Genomic DNA, 5,631 nt, shown 5'->3' on the forward strand with positions numbered 1-5,631 from the left:
CTGAGGTGCGTTTCCTGCAAGCAGCAAAATGTTGGGTCCTGTTTGTGTAGACAGTCTATTAGTCTATGTCTTTTTATTGGGGAATTGAGTCCATTGATGTTAAGNGAAATTAAAGAAAAGTAATTGCTTCCTGTGATTTTCGTTGTTAAATTTGGGATTCTGTTCTTGTGGCTCTCCTCTTTTACGTTTGTTGAAGGATTATTTTCTTGCTTTTTCTAGAGTGTAGTTTCTGTCCTTATGTTGGTGTTTTCCCTTTATTATCCTTTGAAGGGNTGGATTCGTGGATAGATATTCTGTGAATTTGGTTTTATCATGGAATCCTTTGGTTTTTCCATCTATTGTAATTGAGAGTTTTGCGGGGTATAGGAGCTTGGGCTGGCATTTGCATTCTCTTAGGTCTGCATAACATCTGTCCAGGATCATCTGGCTTTCACAGTCTCTGGTGAAAAGTCTGGAGTAATTCTAATAGGCCTGCCTTTATATGTTACTTGACGTTTTTCCTTTACTGCTTTTAATATTCTATCTTTATTTAGTGCATTTCTTGTTCTGATTATTACATGTCGGGAGGAATTTGTTTTCTGGTCCAGACTGTTTGGAGTTCTGTAGGCTTCTTGTGTGTTCATGGGCACCTCATTCTTCAGGTTTGGTAAGTTTTCTTCTCTAATTTTGTTGAAGATATTTGCTGGCCCTTTAAGTTGATAATCTTCTTTCTCATCTACTCCTATTATCCTTAGGTTTGATCTTCTCATTGTGTCCTGGATTTCCTGGATGTTTTGAGTTAGGATCTTTTGCATTTTGCATTTTCTTTAATCGTTGTGTCCATGTTCCCTATGGAATCTTCTGCACCTGAGATTCTCTCTTCCATCTCTTGTATTCTGTTGCTGATGCTTCCATCTATGGTTCCTGATTTCNTTCCTAGGGTTTCTATCTCCAGTGTTGCCTCACTTTGGGTTTTCTTCAATGTTTCTACTTCCCCTTTTAGTTCTTGGATTGTTTTGTTCAACTCTATCACCTGTTTGGCTGTGTTTTGCTGTAATTCTTTAAGGACTTCTACCTCTTTCACAGTGTTCTCTTGTATTTCTTTAAGTGGGTCATTAAGGTCCTTCTTAATGTCTTCTAACAGCATCATGAGATAAGATTTTAAATTCGATTCTAGCTTTTTGGGTGTGTTGGGGTATCCAGGACTGGCTGAGGTGGGAAAGCTGGGTTCTGATGATGGTGAGTAGTCTTAGTTTCTGCTAGTAAGATTCTTACGTTTGCCTTTTGCCATCTGGTAATCTCTGGCATTAGTTGTTATAGTTGTCTCTGGTTGTAGCTTGCTCCTCCTGTGATTCTGTTAGCCTCTTTCGGCAGTACTGGGAGTCCAGCTCTCTCCTGAGTCTCAGTGGTCAGAGTACTCTCTGCAGGCAAGCTCTCCTCTTGCAGGGAAGGTGCACAGAGGTCTGGCATTCAGACCTGCCTCTTGGTTGAAGATGTAGGCCCAAAGGGGCCTGTCCTAGAAGATGTGTTGCCTCTGCAATCTGCTCACTCACCTGCACCTACTAGTCTCCAAGGGACCCGGAACACAAGATGGCTCTTTTACCTGCTCTGGAGGACACAGCCCTCCCAGGTGCTCACCTCTCCTCTGGCAGGGAAGGTGCCTGGTTGAAAGGAGCCTGAAATGGGGACTGTCCCAGAAGCTGTGTTGCTTCTGCAGTGAGCACTCTCACCAGATCAGACTGGTTCCTTAGAGACTCAGAACACAAGATAGCTCTCTCACCTGCTCTGGTGAACAAAGCCCTCCCAGGCAGGGAAGGTGCTGGGATGTCTGGAGTCCAAAATGGCGTCTGTCCCAGAAGTTGTGTGGCTTCTGCCTGTCCTAGAAGTTGTGTAGCTTCTGCAGTTTGGATTCTCACTGGTGCAGACTGCTTCCTGAGTGATCCCTGGCACAAGATGGCTCCCTCCCCTGCTCAGGCAGTGAGAGCACTCCTGGGTGGATACCTCTCCTCTGGCTCCTCTGGCAGGGGAAGGTGCCCAGATGTCTGGAGCCCACGACTGTGTCCGAGGTCTGTCCCAGAAGCTGTGTGGCTTCTGCAGTCAGGAGTCTCGCTGGGGCAGACTGCTTCCTGAGCAACCCGGGACACCAGATGGCTCTCTCACCTGCTCTGGCAGACAAAGCCTTCCCAGGCTGTCACCTCTCCTCTGGTGGGGAACATTCCTGGATGTCTGGAGCCCACAATGGGGTCCAGGGTTTGTCCCAGAAGCTGTGTCTCACCTGCGCAGATCGCTTCCTTAGAGACTCGGGACACAAAATGGCTCTTGCACCTGCTCTGGTGGACAAAGCCCTCCCAGGCCGGTAAGGTGCCTGGATGTCTGGAGTCCAAAATGGGGTCTGTCCTAGAAGCTGTGTGGCTTCTGCCTGTCCTAGAAGTTGTGTCGCTTCTGCAGTCTGGACTCTCACTGGTGCAGACTGCTTCCTGAGTGACCCCTGGCACAAGATCTGTATCATTGTTAATGGACTGCTTTAAAGAGCTCAACTTAAGGGAACTTATGACTAGGGAAGTTTGATTTAGTGCTGAGCTTTCAAAATCCTATTCTAGTAGAGACCTCTATTCCTGTTCACCCTCCCTCCCCTAAACAACTCTTTTTCCAACTTTAGTTTTCATATAAAATTACATGTATGTGTATTTGTTGCTCTGCTTATATACCCACACTATTTTTATTCATGTAAGTTATCTTTTTACTTACCATAAACTTCTAGTCTATTCTGTCACATAAATCAAGCATGCAGCCCAAACTTGCAATTTAATTGTGATCTAAGAAAGGGCTGAATATAAGAGAAAGGAAGTGCAGACATAGCTATTGATACTTCTGGTCAATATGAAGGGAATTCAGATGGATTTACTGTAGCACTGGTTACTTTTTCCACCTACAGTATTCATCAAAACACTTTAACATGTGAACTTTCCATACACTTCTGTTGTGTTGGTACTGATGGTGCCAAAACCATCAATGATGCTGATGAAACTGCAGGATGATGTACTGATATCATCCTGTCCCTTCTTTTCTTTCCTGCTTTAACTCTGTATGGTCTATAATGTTTAAATATTTTTAGGCCTTGAAATGTTTTTCGGTAGAATTTTGTCTACCTAAAAGAGATCCACTCTTTCTCTTCTCAGTAACTCTCTCACGCACTCATCCATTCACTGAATCAGATATTTCTTCAACACATACTGCTTTATAGACCATAGAAAATACAATCCTGGAGACAAATGCAGTGATCAAGAAAATCCATCACCTTCCTGATGACAATTATGCTGTATGCACCATCTTAATTTAATCCACTCTTGTTCCTACCTACAAGTATCCCTTTAATAGAAGAAACAACATGATATTCAAGAAAGCTCTAAACTTCTTGTATGTTTGCTGAACTAATATAAGGAAAAGTGGTGAAGTTAAAAAAGAGAATGACAGTGGTGTGGGATGCTAGGAAGATGTGAGAAAGGTCAGAGCATCAGGGAAATGGGAAAGTCTATTCTGTTGCATCAATCAAGCATGCAGGAAAGAAAGACGATAATTTAAAAGAATGAACTGTATGTATACTCAAAGACATTTCATTTTGTTTCTATTTTCCTGTTGTTGTTTTTTTCCCATAAGAACCTGATTTATATTGCTTCTCGGCCTTTTGGCTAAGATCAAGTGTAGAACCTGATTTACTTGTGCTGTCGTAAAATTCATAGTTTTGTGGCTTTATTTTTCACATGATTTGATTATATGCACTTTGTTGTCTAAGGTTTCCAACATGACAGTTTTTTGGGAGGCTTGGGCACCACATCTTTTTGTTTATTTGAACCCTAATTCTACACTAGTGTGTACCATCCTGTTTGGAAGCACATCTACTCAATTAACAAACAGAAGACCTGCCATCATCTGCTACCTTCGTTTAACAAAAAAGTATAATTTTGTCTAGTTTCTGTTGAGGGAGACCAGTAGGTTCCTGCAGCCCATGCCATAAGTTTGATCTGATGTGCCTGGGGTGGCATTTCCACTCCATGACTGATACTGACAGAAAGGCTATGCAACAAATGACTTTTATTTTCACTTTATCACTTTTCCTTGGTCCTTATTATCTTAATTAAGGAAATAGCCTAATAACTGAAAATAAGAATGAGCCAAAGCTCCCACCTTAACGTTTCTAGCTAGGAGTAAGCTACATTTATTTGTGCTTCTTTCTCTTTATTACCTTTGGCAACTGGGTCTTAATCTGAAAAGGCACATCGATGACTTGTGCTTCCCAGGTTATTTGCAGTGCACTGGGGAGAAGAGCAGATGGTTTATGTAATCTAGGAATCCAGACGTTTATCTCTATTACCCAACAGATCATTAATCTAGAGTTTTGAAACCACAGCTGAGCACTGAGGTCCCTTGCCTTCAGAGACTGGAAATTATTAGAAAAAGAAAAAGAAATTCATCTCTTACTATGTCAAAGAACTCTGGTAATATTTGATTATGAGATATGGTGATGACATAGAACTCCCTCTGTCTCAGATACTCGAAGACAAGCACAAGGAGATACCATTTGGACAGGCCTGTTTTCCTTAGAGGCAGGAGTATATTCACGTGTTGGAATTTTTAGCAGAATGCTGAACAGAAGAAATTGAAATAGCCATTTTGCTCAAGTCATTTTTCCAGAAATCTGGAATGATAAAAACACTATATGATGCTAATGTAAAATATTGAAAATATGGTATTAACTGTATTATTCAATACAAAGTAGGAAAAATGTAAGGGGGAAGGCCAAAGTAGAAGTTCCACAAGAAGCCAGTTAGAATCAGTCAGCTTGGTGAGGAGTTTAGACCAGAACAGCTGAGAAGAACCAGCCAGGGTTCAGAAATTTACTTTTACAATTTTTCAGCAATGTTTAGAGTATCAGAGGTAAATTACTTCCTGGGTGGTAGGCCTTCAAGTCAGAGAACATTTGGTTACCCTCACAAAAATATTAACATAACTGCATAAGTAGGCACATCTTGCCTATCAGATTTTTCGTTGTTGTTGTTCTTAAGGTTCGCAGCCAGGTAAGACTATTTTGCCTTTTCTTTTCCAGCACTACATAGAATCTTTATAAGAGGTTTCTTGTAGCAATTTGTAACCTTAATCTTCAAATTTGTCCTTCCTATTTACCACCCACTAGACCCAGGAAAACCATGCAGAGAGATTCCTTTATTGACTCCTTTAAGCCAATACCCACCTTTAAATTAAAGTACTTATCATATTTACATCTACCAAACTATAGTTATAGTATATGCAAAATTCATCTAGAACAAAACAGAGTTTCTCTTAAGCAGCTCCTTTCATTACCATCCTAAAGTCCTGTAGAGAAAATTTGTCTGCTGTGGAGAGAAAATTGATTTCAGGTGGCTCCAGTCACGTTGGTCTCTCTCAGGGTGCTTTGAAGGAGTAGTTCCAATTACATACATACACAAAGGATGCAGGATATTCTAACAGGGCTCATCTTCAAGTTGATACAGATAAGTGATTAGGGTGATTTTTCTAGCACCCTTAGTAAATTAAGAACCAGATCTATTCTTCTTGAAGTGCATTTGTTCAGATCACACAGCTTTTACATTTCTGTCCATTCAGTTCTTTACCTGA

At 41.2% G+C, this 5,631-nt stretch overlaps 1 pseudogene; it reads left to right on the forward strand.

Moving 5' to 3' along the window:
- The first annotated feature begins 3,648 nt into the window (after positions 1 to 3,648).
- On the forward strand, positions 3,649 to 3,812 carry LOC115064505 (annotated as a pseudogene).
- Positions 3,813 to 5,631: the final 1,819 nt, after the last annotated feature.

The sequence above is a fragment of the Mus pahari genome, chromosome 7 (genome assembly GCF_900095145.1).
Source record: "Mus pahari chromosome 7, PAHARI_EIJ_v1.1, whole genome shotgun sequence".
Classification (NCBI taxonomy): Eukaryota; Metazoa; Chordata; class Mammalia; order Rodentia; family Muridae; genus Mus; species Mus pahari.